This window comes from Macaca nemestrina, chromosome 3, assembly GCF_043159975.1.
Source record: "Macaca nemestrina isolate mMacNem1 chromosome 3, mMacNem.hap1, whole genome shotgun sequence".
Classification (NCBI taxonomy): Eukaryota; Metazoa; Chordata; class Mammalia; order Primates; family Cercopithecidae; genus Macaca; species Macaca nemestrina.
Genome location: NC_092127.1, coordinates 21,033,433 through 21,056,589, shown reverse-complemented (window position 1 = coordinate 21,056,589; position 23,157 = coordinate 21,033,433). Strand labels below are relative to the sequence as shown.

The 23,157-nt window shown below is 38.5% G+C and overlaps 1 protein-coding gene across 5 annotated transcripts in view; it reads left to right on the top strand.

Moving 5' to 3' along the window:
* Positions 1 to 23,157, top strand: part of LOC105466706 (palladin, cytoskeletal associated protein) — a 433,580-nt gene that overhangs the window by 218,462 nt on the left and 191,961 nt on the right. The gene's annotated exons all lie outside the window — the stretch shown is intronic.

The window sequence follows — 23,157 nt, the reverse complement described above, 5'->3', positions numbered from 1 at the left end:
GAACTGCATGTTTCCATGAATACCATCTTCACAGTTGATGTCCATTATTTTCTTAGGATGATAAAACTTGCATGAGCTGTTTCCATTGGCAACGCACAGCAGAGAGTTGTAATGAATGGAGCCATTACAATGTCAGAGAGGCAGAAATAAATTAGCTCAAACGGTTCTATCATAGCACAACAGACCCTGAATTACTGCCCTGCCAGAGGTCAGTGGAAATGTGAGAGTCATAGTGAAAGTGTATGTACTCGATGAGGTCACATTCCCATGAGAATGTATTTGCCAGAACTTAGGAAAGCCCCTTCTATTTACCCATATCTGATGTTTTTGATTTGGGGCAGGAAGGGCTTCTTTAGGAGTTATTCTGTATTTCCCTAGCATTGAACAGCCTCCTCTTTTCTCTCTGTGATCAGTTCATTTGTTAGAAATGTTAGAATTTAAAAGATATTTGAATTATTAACACCTTACCTTTGTACATCACTTTATTGTTTACTGAGTGATTTCATGAACAACATTAGACTAATCAAATAACGAAAGCAGTCAAAAGAATACCTTAAGTTAACAAATGGTCAAACAATTTTAGAAAACTAGACTTCTGGACAATCTTGTGTTGCAGATTCAAAAATCTGTCTATTGCTACCCTCTACTTAATGTTGCATTGTGTTCCGGCTCTCTTTTAAGACAGTAGGGCTACTCACTAAGCTTGTACACAATAGCGTGAAAGGTGTTGGTGAACATTTAATACCTATGCGCCGTCTCCATTCAGAGGCTGAACAGGTATAATGAGCTAAAAAATGGTGGCCTTAAAAGAGATTTATGCTCTTGTAGCAGCAACCCATAAAATTAATTGCCACTGCTGACTTCTTTCATCTTTGCATTTTGAATATGTATTTGCAGTGCTTTTAATGAAACAAGGGACCTGCTCTCCAGGGAGAGAAAGGGCAAATGTGTTGAATGACTAGGACTTGACTGTGGTCTTGATTAAGTAAAGTCTATCTACTCTAATGGGTATCATAAATTGCGTGTAAATCACAGGAGGAGCAAACATGAGGAGCTGTTAAGAGGCATCTACAGCCCTTCTTATCTCAGGAGTTTGAACAACTCTGGAGCTTTTAGTTCTGCTTTGCAGCCACGTTAATGGATATGGCAAGGGGGTAGTATCTACAGAATGCAGACAAAACAACTTCGTGTTCATTAAGAGGGTGACAACTTAAGCACAAGTTTAAAGAACATCAGGATTTGCTTATGAGTGAGATTTTTCAATACAAAATAAGATGCAGAAAAAATGGACTTAAATGTGTGAGGCCCAAATAAATGGGTTATTCTCCCTTCATGAGGAAATTTAAGGGAAAAAGTAGAACACCTAAACACAAAGCCCTACAGCTTAGAAACAACATTTACTTGTACTAGGTTTTCCCACTGTTTTTTTTTTTTTTTTTTCTTCAAATCTTCATGTGTTTAAACATATTCTTCGGGCATCACTTGATTTTTGTTTTTCTGTGTTGCAGATTTACCTGCCATTTAACTAGGTAGAAAATAATATGTGATGATGCTTTTTAAATATATATTTTTAAGTTTTCTAATGATGTAGAATATGTTATTGGATTTTGTTTTATTACAAAATCAATGGATGCTTGATGTGACAATTCAAACAACACAAAAGCTATTAAAGTTTACACTCTCTGCTTCCCTTCTTCCAGCCTACCCCTCTGAAAGGTGTGGCATGGTGTATTATCAGAGCCTTTTCTTCTTTTTTTTTTTATTATACTTTAAGTTCTAGGGTACAAGTGCACAACGCGCAGGTTTGTTACATATGTATACTTGTGCCATGTTGGTGTGCTGCACCCATCAACTCGTCATTTACATGAGGTATAACCCCCAATGCCATCCCTCCCCCCCGTGACAATAGACCCCGGTGTGTGATGTTCCCCTTCCCGTGTCCAAGTGATCTCATTGTCCAGTTCCCACCTATGAGTGAGAACATGCGGTGTTTGGTTTTCTGTTCTTGCAATAGTTTGCTGAGAATGATGGTTTCCAGCTGCATCCATGTCAAATTTTTTTTATGGCTGCATAGTATTCCATGGTGTATATGTGCCACATTTTCTTAATCCAGTCTATCAGAGCCTTTTCTAAAAAAGGTTTGTTCAGTGTTCTCAAAGTTGTATTATTGATAGAGAAATGCTGTTGAATGACATCTACAAATAATTTAGAACAGCATCTGAGTTATTGATGATGAATGACTATAGGTAACTGCCAAGTGAAATTCTTACACATTCATTTTTTTCTTTTCATTCATTGTGGGAAAAGGTGATATTTTATTTGCCTCATATGGTCAGCAGTGAAAAACTATGGTTTGCTCAAATCTTATTTTCATCTGTCTATGATTTGAGTTTCTTTCACAAAAGGAAAGGCTTATATGTGGCGGCGTTATGGCACTTTGTGCATCTTCATCATTTGTAAACAAACTAATAGGAAACAATTTGGAGGGTACAAGTAATAGGAACTAGAATATTTACTCTCGCAATGAATCTGAAAATGGTGTCTGATGTGTCAGATGTCTGGAGGAAAAAAAGATCATTTTCAGGGGGGAAAAAAAAAACTCTGAATTTTTTTTTCTCTCTTGAATAGCTCCAATACTGATTGTGGGAAAAGAAAAACAAATTCAAGAATGAAACGAAAACCTAGAAAGGTCATGAGCTCTTTTCTGTAACTAGGCCCAGCCCCCACCCTGTACTGTCCAACAGAAGTCCTCACCAACAGACTCACAGCCATCCCAGACCTCCAGCCGAGTCCGTGGTACCGCTCATAAAGTGGAGGTTCCTGGCCCAGTCTGTGGTACCTCTCATGAAGTGGGGGTTCCTGGCTTAGTATCGTGGAGGCATCCACCTCAGCTCCTACATCTGCCTTTGTTTCTAACACTCTGCCTCAAGTATAAGTGGAAGATAATTACATGTAGGCCATTTGGTGAGTCCCAGATGTCCCGCACGCTGGATTTGTGCAACGCCTTACCACCTTCTGTGGGACTGTGAAGTGTGCTTAATCGCTGCACAAGAAAAAATTAATGGCGCTATCTCTGCAACTCAGTGGTTGACACTCATAATCTTTGATCACAGCATGAAAGAAGCAACACAATGCTTAAGTCATAATCTTAACAGGAGGAAAAAAGGGAATGAGCGTAAACCTAACTTATACACTATACTTTGGTTCCTCGCTGACCTCTCATTACAAATGATGCCTGAAGATTCAAAATTAAGGTAGGGTTCACTGTGAAAAATCTCTGCTTCTCTTTATACCTACCAAAAGATGGACATGCATGGAATCCCTAGAAGTAAACTCTGAAGGGAAACCTGTGAATGGCAAAATGTAGTAGTCCATTTGCCAAGCATATAGAAAGGCATGGTCATGTTTGTCCACTGAGCTCACCTCCTATAGCAGACCAAATAATATATAAATAACAATATGCTACTTTCAAAACCCTTTTGTTACTTCCTTTTTTATCTTCTTCCTTTGTCTTGTGGGAGAAAGTGGGACTCTAAGCCTGTAGACAGCAAAATGAGAACTCCAAAGGGAGGTTACTGAAGGATGATGCGCTGGGCAAGTCCTTATCCCAGGACAGATCAGCAGATAAAATGATGCTTATTTGTTACTCTAGTGCCAAAAATATGTGCATTGCCGTAAAAGTCTGTGTCCTTTTGCCTGGGAGAATAATAATGAAATGATTGTTAAGTGTTTACACGCTAAAGCAACAGCTCCCCTTGCTCTGATTCTTACTACTTGCTCTTACCCCAGTCTCTAAAGAAGAAACAGTATTATGATTTTCTATCTTAAAAGAGTAAAGCGATTTCAGGCTGAATCAACCTTTTCAAAATTACTGCATTTTACAACCTTTGCTTTTCTCTTCTTCCTTTTTCTCACTCCCACCCTTAGATACCCTATTGTTCTGCAAATCCTGTCTCCAGAGAAAGATATATCCTATAAACTCATTCACGTTAAGCTGTTAGGAATTGTTAGTGTCACCTCAGTCCAGTTCTAGGCTAACAAAGAGAAGGACAACTTAATAAGCAATAATAAGCACTGCAGAAAATCAGGAAAATATCATTTCATGAGATGATGTGTTTGAGAGATAGAAGAGGAGGAACTAGCAGCCTTTATCATTCTCTTTATTAGTGAGGTTTTCTATATTTGGAAATTCCTGATGGGTTTCCTCCGCAATCCTAGACACAAATTGAAGTACAAGTTGTTCCCTTGCCTGGAATGTTCCACTCCCCAGAATGTTCCGCTTCTAATGGCTGGCTGTTACTTGTCTTTCAAATCTCAGCTTAATGTCACCATTTCCCTGACCACCTGGTATAAAGTAGCTACCCAGCCATGTTCCAATAACTCATCCTCATTAATTACCGCAAAGCACATAATTATTTCTGATAGTTACTTGCTTTTCATTTTTTTTAATTGCTCCTTGCCTCCAATATTGTAATGTAGCTTTCTGAGAATGGGAACCCTGACTGTCTTATTGCATTGCTCTTTCACTAGGACCCTAGAACAAATAGTAGATGCTCATCAATATTTTTTGAATGAAGCAAAAGCAGAACAAAAAAGAGGAAAAGAAGGATCTCCCACCTTTAGAGCAACCCCCATTTGATCTGCCTAACGTTCTTTTTTTTTTTTTTTTTTTTTTTTTTTTTGGAGACGGAGTTTTGCTCTGTCACCTAGGCTGGAGAACAATGGAGCAATGATGCAATCTTAGCTAATTGCAACCTCTGCCTCCTGGGTTCAAGTCATTCTCCTGCCTCAGCCTCCCGAGTAGCTGGGATTACAGGCACCTGCCACCATGCCCGGCTAATTTTTGTGTTTTTAGTAGAGACGGGGTTTCACCATATTGTCCAAGCTGATCTCGGACTCCTGACCTCAGGAGATGCACCCACCTCAGCCTCCCAGTGTGCTGGGATAACAGGTGTGAGCCACCATGCCCAGCTGATTTGCCTTTCACCTAGATATACCATAGGACTTCTATTTTCAAACCCCATCAACTCCAGAGTTTTCCCACATTACAGTACTTTTCCAACTGACATCATTTATCTTGTAAACCGAATGAGTATGAAGAATTAAATAAGAATCTCATGGGATAGAATTACATTAGAAAAGTTTGTCCAAGTTACTTAATTTGGGAACCCTTTCAACTCCTTCTTCATTTCTTCTGTGTTCTCATTTGATTAGCATCTTAATTTAAAACATTATGAAAAATGAGACATTCGGAAGGACTAGGAGGACATTTTCACCCTCTAGTACATACTTGCAATGTCAGTTGGCCACAGTGCAATCAAACTGCTATTTCAAGGTGTGTGTACTTGACATGTTAACACCCCATCAGATGCCAGACTTGTAATGAAGGGCCAAGAGCTTCTGTGCTACTCCCTTCCTGTCCTGTTTATGTTGGACTGCAGCTTCAACTCCAATGTGTGGCTTTGGCAATGGAACTTACAAAGTTGAACATTATCCCGTCCTTCGACCTCTACTAGTTAGGGTTCAAGATCTCACTATATTACTGTTTGACGTTGGAATACAAATGGTTTCCTAGGTTCTATTCTAATGTAAACCTTACCTGGTTGATTGAAAAGCAAAGCAAAATAAAAACAAAAAAGGCAAAGAGAAGGTAAGCAAAAACAAGTTGGGGCAAAGTAACTAACAACAGGTCAAAGAAATGTAATCATTGAATGTACATAAATGTATTTTAAAATCTAGCACTTTTTTTTTCTTAACCAGTATTTCTAGTTTTTTACATGTCTGCAATCTGTAGACTTAAATCATCTGTAATTTCTATGGAATTTCATTTATATTCAGTTAGCTAACCATTACTTTCATTTTTTTTCAATTTAAATTGTTTTTTTTTTTTTTTGTCTAGGTAATACAATCACACAGTTAAAGTATAAAGAAATATATGCACTGAAAATTCTGCCTCTCAGACTCAGTAAACAGTTGTCACTGTCTTGTGTATCCTGCCAGAGATTGTTTACATGCCTCTCAAGCAAATATATATATATATAAAACGTGTATTTTTTCTTTTATTTTTAGACAAGTGCCTACACACTGCATATGCTGTTCTGCACCTTCTGCCTTTTCTATTTAGCAATAGATTTTAGAGATGTTTCATGTGGATAATTAAAAAGTCTTATTTTTAAGTGATTGCATATATTTATTGTATAATTGATTGATAATTCCTTTCTCTATCGTTGCCAATCTAATTTTTTTTTTTTGAGATGGAGTCTCTCTCTGTTGCCCAGGCTGGAGTGCAATGGCGCAATCTCAGTTCTCTGCAAACTCTGCCTCCTGGGTTCAAGTAATTCTCCTGCCTCAGCCTCCTGAGTAGCTGGAATTGCAGGCATGCGCCACCACACCTGGCTAATTTTTGTATTTTTAGTAGAGACAGGGTTTCACCATGTTGGTCAGGCTGGTCTCGAACTCCCAACCTCATGATCCACCCGTTTTGTCCTCCCAAAGTGCTGGGATTATAGGCATGAGCCACTGCTCCTGGCCACCAGTCTAATTTTTAATGATCTAAGTAATTATCAAAAGTATTCTCTTTTTTTGAGAAAGAATCTCGCTCTGTCACCCAGGCTGGAGTGCAATGGCACAATCTCAGCTCACTGCAACCTCCACCTCCCAGGTTCAAGTGATTCTCCTGCTTCAGCCTCCCAAGTAGCTGGGGTTACAGGCACCCACCATCATGCCTGGTTATTTTTTGTATTTTTGTAGAGATGGGGTTTCACCTTGTTGGCCAGGCTGGTCTTGAACTCCTCACCTCAGGTGATCTGCCTGCCTCAGTCTCCCCAGGTCCTAGAATTACAGGTGTGAGCCATCATGCCCAGTCAAAAGTATTCTTTAAAAAAGTTTTTCTTGTATTTTAGGTTCAGGGATACATGTGTACATTTGTTATATATTTGCCTGTCACAGGGGTTTGATATACAGATAATTTTGTCACCCGGGTAATACAATTTTTCTGATCCTCTCCCTCCTCCCACTGTCCACCCTCAAACAGGCCTCAGTGTCTGTTGTTCCCCTCCCAGTTTCCATATGTTCTTGTTGTTAAGCTCCCACTTCTGAGTAAGAATATGTGGTATTTGTTTTTCTGTTCCTGTGTTAGTTTGCTTAGGATCATGGCCTCCAGCTTTATCCATGTTGCTGGAAAAGACATGATCTTGTTCGTTTATGTGGCTGCATAGTATTCCATTGTGTATATGTACCACATTTTCTTTATCCAGTCTACCATTGATGGGCATTAGGTTGATTCCATGTCTGTGCTATTCTGAATAGCAGAACATCATTCATCTCCTCACTGTTAGTTAAACATCTGCAAAATGTTGGGTAATGTAGAGTGCTGAAAACACAAAGATGAAAGAGACAAGAGCAGTACCTTTGAATAGTCTATAGTGATCTCTACAATGATTTTGGCAAGAACGTGAACATGCACACACATATACACAAAATTCTACACATCTTTCAGCATCATACAAATTTTGTAGAAGAATGGCCAATCCCTAAATTAGATTCAGTGCATTCCAGATGCCTTCTCTTCCCACTTTAATGTTTGGAAGATACATCATTCAGTTTTTGATTCTGAAGATTTAATATGCACCAGCTTCCGTTTCTGGTTAAGTGGTTTTCATTGTCCGCAAAGACTAGTCGAATAACAAAGCAATTTCGTAATGGCAAAAGTATAAAGTATGGACCAGAGGGGTCTTCAAAATATTAGGGAAGATAGAGCAGAAAGTTGTTGTTTTCAGTTTGTTGTTATAAAATTAAACACACACGCTGAGTCACCAAACACACTGGGTGTTTTTGGTGATAAAGAACGTAGGAGTAGTCACGGGTCCTAATTCTGCAGTACGTGGCTATGTGGGTATGGACTCTTCATAAATACAATGTGATGATGACTTTGCATTTGCATTTCTCTTCCTCCTTTCTCTCACTCCCAGCCTTAGATACCCCCGCCTGTTCCATAAATCTTGTCTTAAGAGAAAGGCATATCCTATAAACTCATTCATACTAAGGTATTTGCATTAGCAGTGTTGGTCTTGGATCACTTTGCAAACAACCCCTCCCTGAAAATGAAAAGTCCAATCAAGGAGCTTCCTGAAGTATAAAATTATTTTAACTAAGGAATAACATTTTGGTGCATTCATCCTCATGATTTTTTTAATGTAAATACTGGCTCTGACACAGTGCCACATTCTTAGATATTAGGCTAATTGTGCTTTGCTGTGCTAGTCTCTTGGTGAATGTAATGTTTAATTATATTTCCAGAAGAAAGCTGAGCTCTACTTTTATGATTAGGAGTCTTATTTGATGTCTGAAATATAATTGGAAATACTTGCAGATACCCTATCCGTGTTTGAAGTGGTACTCAATCATCCGTAAGAAATATCATATGTCCATTTCAAATATTAGGTGTTTTACATGAAGGAATACATGATGATAACAATACTGCTTCAACATATTTTCATTTTACCTAAGTGTGTATGAGAGCTATTTTAGTAATTACAAAGTAAGGTGTAGTCATCCCTACTGAGTAGAGACCTTTTATTTTAAAAGGGGGGTGGCTAAGCTCAGAGATAAGATGAAGCCACATATGCTCATAGATAAAACTATAAATTTTATGGAAAATATGAACAATATAGTGTTAAGTGAAAACAGACAAAATGATATATGTAACTTAATGTCAATTTTATGAAAAAATAAAAAATAATACACTTTAACCAACTAAAACGTATATTATATATTAGAAGGAAATACACCAAAATGTAACCAGTGGTTCTTTGAGTGCTGGAAATTTGGGCAGATTGTATCTTCTCATTAACTATTCCTGATTTTCCAACTTTTCAACGATAATGCTTGCTTTTATAATTACAAAGTATTATTTTAAAATAAATAGGTACTTTTGATCCTTTCTCTTCCATCCTCCTTCCTCCATTAAACTTCAGTTCATCTGACTCTTCATCATGGATGCTTCATGTTAAATAATAGTTGCTTGCTAAGTAAGCTTAATTTTGAGCACATTTGGAAATGGAATGCTCTGGCACTGAATGTTCTCACCTGCCCTGCTGGAGCTCCTTCTAGAAACCAGTGACCTTCAGGATTTTTAGAACTCTTCCTAGGAATCCTTCCCCAGAAAAATGTCCTATATTCCAAAATAACTTTAGTCCTCCACAAACACTGTTTTCCAACAACACCTGCCCCCACCAAACAAAACTCTTATCCCTTTAATTGTACATCTGGGGTGTTGAAATGAATATTATATGAATAAGCTTTTTAAGTATATATGTATGTATGTATTTTCAAGACAGGGTCTCTCTCTGCCACCCAGGATGGGGTGCAGTGGTCTGATCACAGCTCATTGCAACCTTGACTTCCCTGGGCTCAGGTGATCCTGCCTCAGCCTCCCAAGTAGCTGGCACTCCAAGTGCACAACGCCACACCCAGCTAATATTTTTGTTTTTTGTAGAGATGGAGTTTTGCCATTGTTGCCTAGCCTGGTGTCCAGCAATCTGCCTGCCTTGGCCCCTCAAAGTGTTGGGATTACAGATGTGAGCCACCACAGCTGGCCAATTTTAAAGCTAAAAGTAAACCAAATACTTTAAAGACCAACATTTACAGTATAATCCATACAAGGCAGGATGTATGAAAGTAGGATGAAAACACAGAAAGTAGGATGAAAACTCTACCCTCAGAGAAAATGGTGAAGGAGAAAAGACGCAATGAAAGCAAGACAAAGATTTCAATTCAAATAACAAGAATGTCAGGAAAGTATGAGATGAAGGCATCTGCTGAAAGAGGAAAGACAGTTGTGGTAACTGTGGGTAATATTATGAAGCATGAAAAAGGAGAGGAGAACTCTGAGAGAGAAAGAATGCCGAGAAAGGAATGTGTGTATTTCCTAGCAATCAAGAGAACCCATTTGAATTTCGAGAGTGTAAACCCACGTTCAATCAGTGAGCATGGTTTCATGACTTTATTTCAGCAATAATGAGCACTGTGAAGAAACAGGACATATGTCATTGGCAGTACTGGCACAGTGGGGATGCTGGGGTACTTAATTAGATGATCTTTAAGAAACATTACTGAGATTATCAGCCAAGCCATGTGTAGGTTCAGAAAAGGAAACAGATTCAACCAGATTACGGCTTGAGGGGAAAACAGAAAGGAGTCAAGAAAATGGAAGTTACACCAAGAATGAAAATGGGGAGTGTCAGACGAGAAAATATGGAGAGGGAGCAGTGGTTGTGACCAAAGAGAGGATTCTGAAAGTTTAAAAATCTTAAACTCTTTCCAAGTGATAAAACAATGTAAGATGCATCTTTTTGAGTGGATGGTTTAAGTGGAAGTTAAGGTCACGGGAGCAGAGGAAGTGGTCAGGGAACTATGAAGCCAGGATGTTAGAAGAAACATTAACATGGATGGTGGCCAACAATGAAGGCAGAAAACCAAATGCTAAATAGTAAAGTCATTGAGAAAAGTGAGGAAATGACCAAGGTTGTTGGTGAAAGCAGGCAAGAGAGAATGACTGTAGGGGGAGTGCACCAACTTCAAAAGAGGAGCAGATATTTCGTAGTGATGGCAAAACTCTTCTGAGAGTTGCCTTGGGAAACAAGGACCCTGCAGAACCCTCCTTGCTCAGAAGGATACTGAGGAGGCTGGAGACATCATCCGGGAAAGCCAGATTTCATTTAAGACAAAGCATTTCCAAGGAAAAGGTTTGAGGAAGCAGAGAGTTTGATGAGAAACAGCCAAGGAATCCCATAGCCAATAGAAGAGATCTAGAATAGGGAATTCAAGGGACAATTGGAGAAGGAAGAGGAGGAGGAAGAAAGCTACAGTGCAGAGTTTTGCACTACAAACCTCTGGATGCTAGGGCAGATAAAGAAATTCTGTGTCGGCATTCCCTCTGTGTTGTGCTGGAGCACACTACTCTATACCATCTATGCTGGGGAGAAAAAGCATCGTCCTGAGGATCACTTGCTGCTATTTCATGAAGAGTGACTATGGTCACTTGTAGTTGGAAGCAAATAGAGCCATTTCCAGTCTAATTCTTACTTATTTTTTAACCTCCTGTTTATTTACATGGTAGCACCTTGATCCATTTTGTGGTTACTAACCTCTAAGTATGACCTTGAGTTGGGCTTTTTTTTTTTTGGAGTCTCCCTCTCTTGCCAGGCTGGAGTGCAGTGGCGTGATCTCGGCTCACTGCAAGCTCCGCCTCCCGGGTTCAAGCAGTTTTCCTGCCTCAGCTTCCCAAGGAGCTGGGCCTATAGGCGCCCGCCACCGTGCTCAGATAATTTTTTGTATTTTTAGTAGAGACAGAATTTCACCACGTTGACCAGGATGGTCTTAATCTCTTGACCTTGTGTTGAGTTGGGTTTTTATTGAACAAGCCTATTTCCTAATTTGTGTATTTAAAATGATCATTCTCAACTAATGACTCTCTAATTCATATTTGCTTAATTTCATTTTATGTTTTCAACTTTTACTACTAGAGAATTTATTTTTGTCTACCACAGGCTGAAATACATTAGGTTGCCAATTTTTTGCCGTTGATTTATTTTTTCTGCAAATGTGTGAGTTTTTAATTACTACTAATGCATCACCTAATAGTGAGAACATTAGTTACAGGGAGGTTTATTTTAATTGGTTTCTATTATAAGTGCAAAACCAGACAGTTCATTTTCCCAACAAAGCTGAGAGTGACTGTTTCCTCACCTGACTAAAGTGATGATTACACAAGCCTTGTGGATGACAGTGGAGTCAATGTGGTTTTTAAAAAACCTTTTCCATATATGACAAGGAATTAGATAGTATGTCATTTGATTTTAAGAATGATGAACATATTCTGATTCAGTCAAATGTAGATTTTTCATTTTTCTAAAATAAGTTGGCTGGATAAATCATATGTCAATTTGAACACACATCTTTGCTTCATTATTCAAAGAGAAACCATAATTACGATCAGAACCTCAGATTTTGCTATAGGAGCATACTAGGTCCATGCCTTCCAACCTCCAAATGTGAAGGTTTCCTGGTAGGATGATATTGGCTCCTCTTGCCCAAGGCTGTCGTGAGGACGCACACTCACTGCAAGGGTTTTTTATAGTGCTGAGAGGAAAGACCTTCATAAATATGTACATTTACTTAATTTCTGTATCTGCATTCCCACTGTGTTTTCCTAGAGCTCACTAATCTACACCATCTCAACTCTGAAGCCCTGGGAATGTCTGCTCTATGCTCTGCTCCATTTCACAATGTTCTTTAGGTCTATTTTATTATTTAAATGTAATGATGTGTGTATCCACAATAGGTAGCATTTGAGGGACTCCAGCTGTGAGCCTCTGGATGTGAAGCTAGCAAAACAATTGAATGACTAACAGTTGAATGCCTATCCAAATATTTTCACCTCGCTTTATATATCAGCAACGGAAAAGAGTAGGTGTAGCCATCGACTATTCTTTTTGCTCAGAGAAGTTTATAAATAGGTCAAAAATGGGTAATTATATGCCTGAGCTACAATTTCAAAACCTGCTTTCCTAGTAATTGCCATTAAATGAGAAAGTTGTAAAAGATTTCTGGAAAGACCACAAATATTTTTGTTTCCTTGTTTCTCTCTGTTAAAATAGTTCATATACCATCTGGTTTCAGGGATGTATCATTATGCTCAATGTTTGAAACAAAAAAACAAAAACCCTAAAAGCCATAAAAGGTGACTTGAGTACAATGCAGTGAAAAAGAGCAATCTATCTTGTTCTCTTTAATTTCTAAAATAGAGTTTGTAGCTTAGTCTTCCAAACAGCGCTAGTTATAGGGGCAAATTCTTGCTCCAGGTGACTGTTTTTATGTGCCTTCCCTTCCCTCCTAGCCACTGCTTTCTTCAAAGGGCATCCTCTAACTCAAATGTGAAATGTTCATGTGCAGTTTTATTCTATCACAAAACAGTTTTACACAGATAGGATGACTCGTGATGAAGCATTCTAGAACCACAGCAAGAGTTTCACTTCATGTTTGTTGTAATTATTCTATCTTTGAAAAGCAGAAATATGTATGGTTATTGTCATAATTAAGACTTCCTGATACTGAACAGCTGCCTTACCAGAGAGAAATGTTAGGAATTTTTTATTTTTACTAAAAATTGTCAGAAGTTTCTAAAAGGAATTAGATGAGTCCTGAAAGTCCTATAACCTGAAAAGTTGATTTACGCTGCGGACCCCATTTTCATCAAGGTATCAACTAGAGAGAAACTTGCATTTGTCTTATTTTATATTATAATGCATCTTGCTTTTCTTTTTCATGAAGTGTTCACTTTCTTTTTATTACTCCAGGTACCCAGGATCATCCATGCTCTCTTTAAGGTGTGGTACACCTTGTGTTCAGTAGACATTTTTAATTTTTTTTCTTCTCTAAGACAAGGTCTCACTCTGTTGCCCATGCCTGGCTAATTTTTTTCTTTTTTGTAGAGACAGGGTCTTGCTTTGTTGCCCAGGCTGGTTTCAACCTCCTGGCTTCAAGCGATCCTCTAGCCTCAGCCTTCCAAAGTGTTGAGATTATAGACATGAGCCACCACACTCAGCCTAGGGTTCAGTAGACACTTTGAGAGGTCAAATAGAGTTCATCCTTCAGGCAGATGAGATGCTGTCCCTTAAAAATAAATCAACCTTTATTTTAGATATAGGGGATACATGTGCAGGTTTGTTACATGGGTATAGTGAATGTAGTACCCAACAGGTAGTTTTTCAACTCACAGCCTCCTCCCTTTCTTCCCCCTCTAGTAGTCTGCAGTGTCTGTCATTTCCATGTTTATGTCCATGTGTGCTCAGTGTTTAGCTCTCACTTGTGAGAACATGCAGTATGTGGTTTTCCATCCCTGCATTAATTTGCTTAGGATGATGGCCTCCAGCTCCATCCATATTGCTGCAAAGTACATGATTTCATTCTTTCATATGGCTGCACAGTATTACATGATGTATACGTACCACATTGTCTTTATCCTGTTGACCACTGATGGGCACCTAGGTTGACTCTATGTCTTTTCTACGATGAATAGTGCTACAGTGAACATACGAGTGCATGTGTCTTCTTGGTATAATGATCTATTTTCCTTTGGGTATATACCCAGTAGTGGGATTGCTGGGTTGAATGGTAGCTCTATTTTAAGTTCTTTGAGAAATCTCCAAACTGCTTTTCACAGGGTCTGAACTAATTTACATTCCCACCAACAGAATATAAGCGTTCCCTTTTTTCCATAGCCTGGCCAGCATCTGTTGTTTTTTGACTTTTTAACAGTAGCTGATGTGAGATGGTATCTCATCATGGTTTTGATTTGCATTTCTCTGATGATTAGTGATGAGCATTTTTTCATATGTTTGTTGGCTGTTTATATGTTTTCCTTGGAAAAGTGTCTGTTCATGTCCTTTGCTCACTTTTTTAATGGGATTGCTTTTTATTTGTTGATTTAAGTCCCTTATAGGTTCTGGACATGAGACCTTTGTTTGGTACATAGTTTACTAATATTTTCTCCCATTCTGTAGGTTGTCTGTTTACACTTTTGATAGTTTCTTTTGCTGTACAGAAGTTCTTTCGTTTAATTATATCCCACTTGTCAATTTTTGATTTTGTTGCAATTGCTTTTGGAGACTTCACCAAAAATTATTTGCCACAGCTGATGTCAAGAAAATTATTTCCTAGGGTTTCTTCTAGGGCCGCTATAGTTTGACGTGCTATATTTAAATCTTTAATCTATTTTGAGCCAATTTTTGTATATGGTTAAAGGTAAGGGTCTAGTTTTATTATTTTTCATATGGCTAGCCAGCTATCCCAGCACCATTTATTGAATAGCGAGTGCTTTCCCCATTGCTTGTTTTTGTCAGCCTTGTCAAAGATCAGATGGTTGTGTGTGGCTTTATTTCTGAGCTTTCTATTTTGTTCCATTGGTTTATGTGTTTGTTTTTGTACCAGTACCATGCTGTTTTGGTTACTATAGCCTAATAGTATAGCTTGAAGTCAAGTAATGTGATACCTCTAACTTTGTTCTTTTTGTTTAGGATTGCTTTGGCTATTTGGGTTCTTTTTTGGTTCCATATGAATTTTAGAATAGTTTTTCCTAATTCTGTGAAGAATGACATTGGTAGTTTGACAGGAATAGCATTGAATCTATAAATTGCTTTGGGCAGTATGGGTATTTTAACAATATTGATCTTTCCAACGATTAGCATGGATGTTTTTTCATTTATTTGTGTCGTCTCTGATTTCTTTCAGCAGTGTTTTGTAGTTCTTGTAGATATCTTTCACCTCCTTGGTTAGCTGTATCCTAGGTATTTTATTTTCTTTGTGGATATTGTAAATTGGATTGTGTTCTTGATTTGACTTTCAGTGTGGACGTTACTGGTGTATAGAAATGCTACTGATTTTTGTACATTGATTTTGTATCCTGAAACCTTCCTAAAATTGTTTATCAATTCTAGTAGCCTTTTGGTGTAGTCTTTAGGAATTTTCTAGATGCTGAATCATATCATCAGTGAAAAGAGATAGTTTGAATTCCTTTTTTCCCATTGGATGCCTTTTATTTCTTTTTTTAAAAAATTTTATTTTCCCATAAGTTACTGGGGTACAGGTGGTATCTGATTACATTAGTAAGCTCTTTAGTGGTAATTTGTGAGATCTTGGTGTACCCATCACCCAAGCAGTATACACTACACCATATTTATAGTCTTTTATCCCTCGCCCTCCTCCCACTCTTCCCCCCAAGTCCCCAAAGTCCATTGTATCATTCTTATGCCTTTGTGGATGCCTTTTATTTCTTTCTCTTGCCTGATTGCTCTGACTAGGACATCTGTGTCTTGCCTTTCTAAGATGAAGTTCTGTTTTAACTCCTGGTGATAGCAGTAAGTGATCTAAATAAATTATAATTGTGTTCCAATTAAAATGGAAAGTGAAATGGATAAAAAGAAGGTACATGTTTTACATTTTGTCCAATTTCTTGGTCTTTTTAGTCGGAACAAAGAAGGAGGATACCAGCTGTGTTTGGTTCTAGGGTTCTGCCGGGTGCTACATCATGGGCAACTACTGTGCTTTTGCTTTGGATCTCAACCTCAAACTCCTGGGCTCAAGAGATCCTCCCACCTCAGCCTCCTGAGTAGCTGGGACTATAGGTGTGCACCACCATAGCCGGCTAAAGTTTTTGTTTGTTTGTTTTTTGTAGAGACAGGGTCTTGCTATGTTGCTCAGGCTGGTCTTGAACTCCTGGGATCAAGCAATCCTCCTGCCTTGGCATCCCAAGGCACTAGGATCACAGGTGTAAGCCATTGTGCCTGGCCTGGGCATCTTCTTAAACATTGATTTTCTCATGACATTGTCCTGCTCCAAAAATAGTGCCACTTAAAGGCAGGAAAACTCCCTCCCGGAATTCCCCATCATTCATTCCACCCTTGACTACTGCTCCCTGGGTTCAATGGACAGCTGTTCTCCTAGGACTTCCCTTCAACATCCTTCTGGTGCACTTTCACCCTCTTCTTCTCCTGGCTCCCTTGGTTCCTAAATGCCATATATTTCACTTTTTATTTTACCATCTCATTTATCAGGAACACATTATTCAGTAGCTTCCAAAGAAAGCGTACAGACCACATTAAGCTTCTAGACCCTGCTTGTCTGAAAAGTGTCTTTATTCTAGCCTCACACTAAATTGACTGTTTGGCTAGGTTTAAGAGCATGGGTTTTTCCTAAGAATGTTGAAGGAATTGCTTCAAATTCTACTTCCTAGAGTTACTGTAGCAAAATTCAGTGCCAGTCTGGTTTCTGATCCTGTATATGACTGATTTTATTTCATTCTGAAACTATCTCTTCACCTCTAGTGCTTTGAAATGTTGTGATGACATGTAATATTTTTCAGAAATTATAGAAAATAGTGGGCCCTTCCAATCTGAAAATACTCATGTGTATACATTCTGAAATTTTTCTTATTTTTTAATTTCTTCTCCATTTTCCCTGTTCTCTCTTTACGAAACTTGTATTATTATGATAATAAAACTGCTAATTGATGTTCTCACTTTTTTTCTTGCCTATTTTTATTGTACTTTCTTTAGACCTCTTCACCTTTGTCTTCCAGACCTTCTGCTGAATCTGTTGTTTCTGCTATTGTATTTTTAATTGCCAAGAGTTCTTTCTGATTCTCTACATTCTTTCATGGCATTCTGTTCTCTCATGGATGCAGTAGTGTCCTTTGCCTCATATTAACTATCAGACTTTGGAGGAGGGAATCCTATTGTTATTGTTGTTTTGTTTTTTCCCCTGTTTCCTGCATTGTCTCTGTTTCTGAAAATTCCTTTTTTTTTTTTTTTCTGGACTAAATTTCATGTTCGAGGCTTTCCATAAACATGGAAAGCATGATCTTTGGCACCAGCAAGTTGATTGGAAACTCTGTGCTTACCTGGAATGTGTCAATGGGCAGGCTTTATCCTAGGATTGGGCAAGGCCTCCAAGTGCCAGTATCTTCAGGTCTTGGGTTAATCAGTTTCTCCAGAAGGAAAGACATTCAGCCACCTTCCTTGGGATGGTTGGGGTGGTTGTGGAGGCGGGTAACATGCTTGGCAGACAGCATTTGGAGGCTGAGTAAGGGAAGGGGGTTGGCTTTCATCATTTAGTAGACATATACATTAATCTAATTCCTTACCCCCTTTTTTCACCTTCTTCTCTTAGCTGTTCATTCTGCTGTGCCAGATGTTTCCGAGTTGGAAACCCTTTTGACTCTCCATCTCCATAAAGTGAGTGTTCTGTATTCTAGAGTAGTAGAGGAGGAATGGTTGACTACCTACAAGAAATGGGGGAAGGGAGCTGCCTTCCTACCAACTTTCAGCCAGTCTACTTGTATTCAGTTCCATTCCTCTTTCCCACGTTCAGAGGAATCTAGTGATCAAGGTTTCTGCTGCTCACATTAACATCCTTTGTGTTTGATTCACTCTCTGTAGGCACTTGGGTTTCTGTTTTCCTCTCCTGCTAAGTCGGCAACAACTCATCCTTTTACTTTTAATTCCAGTGAACTTACAGTTTCACAATCTGTCGCTCTCAGTTTTATCAGGATGAAGCAAGGAACAAAAATAAACACATCCATTCAATCTGCCATCTTTAAGTAGATGTCAATTTATGAGACTTCACAGCTGGTTTTTGAAGATGATTCTTTCCAGCTAAAGAAAGCAGTAAAGGACAGACAGAATCTCCTCTATTCCCAAGCTGGATGACCTTAGATAAGCTACTCAGTGCCCCGTTTCAGTTTCCTCTTCATTAAGAGGGAATTGTGACAGTACCTACTAGACAGGAGTGTGGCCACATGAAATAATGTGCTAGTACAGGACACGCCAAAGGGCAAATAGTCCAGTTGATATTGTCTGTCTTTGTTTTTGTTATTATTAAGAGAATATTCACAATGAATCCTTTGTTATTTGACGCACATATAGAAAGTTTCAGAAATAAGCAATTTGCAAAACTTGCAAAAAACCACAAATGAATTCTTCCTGTGCTATGCTGAGTTTTCTTCCTCCACCTTCAAGAAGTGGCAAGGAAAAAAAAGATAGAAAAATTACTGACCAATTAGAAGTTTTTGTTTCAATTCAGACCACCCTAGAGTTCCTGGAAATTGCATATATGAACTCTAGTAAGCTGAATATCAAAAATGAGGGGGAAGTACCTGATACCAGGCTACAGATTGTGGGCTACAAAAGATTGATAAACAAGTGGTTCTTTTGTGCAAATTTAGATATGAAATCATGCAGAAATCACTCGACAGACCACTAGACAGAGGATTTTGTGAGACATGTTACACATGGATGGTGAAAGGCTGAAAATTAATACTTAACTTGTCATGCTTTCTGCTTTGAAATGCTGGAGCCCTCCAGGAATTTTGTTTTAACAACCAACGGAGATATCATTAGGGAGATACTTCTGAATTTGCTGCATCTCATTCTGTGACAAAGTGCTGCACAAAGTAAAATGTACCTAGCACTTTCATCCGAGTTTGTAGCATCAGACAAATCCCTATTCCACAATATCATGTGTACAAAGAGTTTCCGAAGAACTTGTGGCATAATTCTTGTCAGTTCTCTTGAAATTCTCATTTCCCCTTTTCCTCTCCTACTGGCAGGTGATTGATTGACTTAGAGTGAGTGCTGAGTAGTAAATAACTTAAAAAACAAATCTAGAGATGATCTAGAGAAGGCTCGAATCATTATATATAGAAGAAATGTAATATATTATCTGGGATAGGCCTAGAATAACCTGAATTTACAATGAAGGAGCCCAGTAGCCTTTTCTAGAAAGCCACTTGCTCTTCCACTCTTGTTTGCTCTTAGGCAAGAGAATATCGCTAGAAGCTCAGAAAATTCAGGATTGATTGGAAATGTTTAAAAAGTGAAAATAAACACAAATTTCCATAAGGCCAGGAACATAACCAGAAAACTCAGAAAAACATAGGGGCTTAAGGATGGTTTCAAAGGTAAAAATGACCTCAAAGTGAATTTCTTCCTTTTCTAATCTTGATGTAATTTGGTTCTTAATCAAGCTGAGACTGCCCAAAGACCAAAGTGTTGAACTGATTTAAAATATGATTCATCAGAACATTAAAATACTTATGATACAGATTTTTATACAATCTGATGGTCTATTCCTCACAACTCATTATTTGCTCCATTTAAACTATTTCACAAAGAAAGTCTTAACCAGAACATGATCGTGTAACTAGGAGCTCCACAGTCAGTAGTAGGATAGGTCAGAAAACTCACAGGGATGTTCCTTGTGCTCACAAAGAGAAATTTGATATTGTGTGATAATACACATAAGCTAGAAACTTATGGTTAAAAGAAATGGTTAGGACTCATGTAAGCATAAATTCTTGGTATCTTTTTTTAATTGATGTATCATAGTTGTCATATTTGGGGAGTACATGTGATATTTGAATACATATATATAATGTGTAATTATTAAGTCAGGGTAATTGAGATATCTGTCACCTCCAACATTTATCTTTATGTTGGGAACATTAAAACTCTCCTCTTCTAGCTATTTTGAATAATTTATTGTTAACTATAATTTCCTTACTGTTCTATCAAATCCTAGAACTTTGTACTTTTGTACCCATTAACTAACTTCTTAATTTAACCTTTAAATAAAAAATATTTTCATTCCTAGCCCGGAAATTCTACAAATTTACTGCTTAGGGATGACTCCTGTATATCTTCTCTTCCTTTTACGCAGACAAGTTCTACATCTTAGCTGACTTTTATTAGCCATTTGACTAATCCCATTTTTTAAAAGTGTTTGAGATGGGTTGAAAAATATGACCAATGTGATGAGTACAACTTGATGATAATTGTAAAATATTAGTGTGCTTTAGGTGTTAGCAATTAAGAAAATGTGAAATGTTTTATTTCTTTTCTTTCCTTCCCTTTTTTTTTGGGGGGGGGGCCAGGGGTGGGTGGGTAGAGACAGGTTTTACTTTGCTGCCCAGGCTGGTTTTGAACTTCTGGCTTCAAGCGATCCTCCCACCTTAGCGTCCTGAGGGGCTGGGATGACAGAAATGTTTTAAGTAGTAATATTATTGTTAAAATCTCAGATCTTGAGTATCTGAGATATCGGTTTGATACTCAGAAAATCATGAGCTCCGGAATCATTTTCAAATGCATATATAGGATTTGAATTTGCATCTTAATTAGTAACATCAGTGTTAACTATGGCAACTCATTTGTTTCCCAAAACAATTTTACTATTTTAAGGTTAAATATGAAATAACGGTGTAAGTCCTGGGTTTGATTTTTTTTTTTTTTAAGTCTAAGAAGTTATCTGTGTTCAGTAGGTGGAGAAGCCAACTGTACATCCTGCTGACACAAAGCTAATCAGTGGCTTGACAGCTCTGGTCAAACATCCACATAGAATGTCTTGGCCATAATCTATGTGTCTCCTGTATTGTTTTTGTTTTAAAAGATTTGAGAGCAGGGGATGTGGTGGAGGAATGGTGCAGCTTGAAATTGTACGTAGTTGCCAATTTTCTTTTTTCTAGTTTGAACATATTTCTGCTTTGAGCTTCTTTCAGCTCAAGTGAGCCATTTTCACCTATTATTTCATCTGTCTTCCTCCGTCTTCAATCTTCATTAGCCTTTACTATGGATAAGCTGCTGTAAACATTTTTTTAAATCACCTCAAGGAGTACAATATTCTATTTTAAAATGACCTTTCCAGGAAACTAACTAATAGCTTTAGAAAATTAACACTTTATTTAAGCACTAAAACTGAAAAGGAGAGAAGGAAGAGGAGGATCCAGGCATGGTGGCGCACACCTATAGTCCCAGCTACTTGAGAGGCTGAGGCAGGAACATCACTTGAGCCCAGGAGTTCAAGGTTGCAGTGAGCTATGATGGCACCACTGCACTCCAGCATGGGCAACAGAGCAAGACCCCATCTCTTAAGAAAGAGAAAGAGGAGGGAGGGAGTGGTGCTAGTAGTAGTAGTGTAATAAGGATGGCAATGTTCTGAAATGTCTAATTTTCTATATAATGACTGAAACTTTTCTTGGAGGCTCAGAGTCATTCTCATGAATATCAAAGATTGAGCCTGTTATTCACTGAAGAGCTCTTGCAATATAATATGTGATTCTGTTTGCACCCTAAACAATGTCTTACTGCTACACAATCAGCACGGCCACTGAGTTCAAAAGTTCTGTGCTCTCCCCATTGGCAGACAGGCATCCACACCACAGACTAGACTGCCTGTCCCCTGCCCTCACTGCTCTCGCCCCACTGGCCCCTTCCTCAGGGTCCTGGCCCTCACTTCATCAGTTCCATTCAGTATATCCCCAAAACAGCATTTCCACCCAGCCTGCCAAGGAGAAGGAAAGAGAGTCTTTAGAATACATCCTTCACTTTCCTGTGAGAACAGCTTTAAGAAAAGAAAACGTCACTCCTACTCATGTTAACCACCTATTGCCATATAATAGAATACGTTCTTATGCTCTCTGAGCCTCTCTCTCTTCTTCATCTCACTGTTTCATGAGGATTATGTTGCAACCTGAGGCAGGGCGCCAGAAAGAGATGAGAGGGATGGCAAAACCCCATTCATACTTTAAAACTCCTTTTCTCTAATTTTTAAAGCTTTTTCTCTGCTTCCATTAGGTCCTGTTGTTTCTGGGCGCTTCTAGTATACACAGTCAACAATCATCTTGGTGAAAACTCCCTCAGGGACTTTTTTTCTTTTTTCTTGTTCTTTCTCTTTTCTTCCTGCCTGGGGGCAGTAAGTTTCAGCTTTGGGTCTTAGTCTTTGATGGTTGCTGGAAGTGTGTCTTCTGTAGAAGTGGGGATTAATTGTAATTAATTGTTTTGACTCTCTCTTCCCTTGTTCCTCTTCCTCCCACATTTGCAAATTACTTTTATTGCCACTCTGTGAAAAGCAGAATTACCCCTATTAATAGCTGGGCACTTGACTGACATTCCACAGGTTAACCCAAGCTTTGCCAAAAGGAAACAGCATAGAAAGACCCAGAAACTCTCCAATTATGTGTTATCAGTGGAGTGAGCTCTGCCACTGGAGCTCATTCAGTGGCTCAATGAGTGGCAGAGCTCAGGCAGCAGTGGAAAGTCTGCCTGTGACCACATCTTTAATTTGAGTCTATTCGTTGCCACAATATTGCTTTTGTTTTTCCTTTCTCAAAAATGGCCTCATTTTGCGAAAACCAAGTGTTTGCACGAATAATAATTACTACACTTTTATTTTGGCATATATACGTACTTAGAAAGCATCACACATGCACGTGTGCACATGCACAGACATGCAGTATGTATGTATTGGTAGCTTAGGTTTGGGTCAGTAGCTCAGAAGCATCAGAATGCATTTGAAGGCTTTCAGCCTTTCCTTCATGATTATAAGATAGCTGTAGCTGCTCAAATACCAAGTGCTGTCACCATCTCCAGAGTAGGAAGGACGGGAAAGAAGGAATACATTTTGTGAGGCTCTGCTTATTTTATTCCGATGTCCTTTCTGGGAGACTTGTTAAGTCCCATTGACCACAACGGTGTCTCAGGTCAATTTTTAATTGCAAGAAAGGCTGGGAAATGATAATCCGGCAAAGGCAAATGGAATCCTCATGGA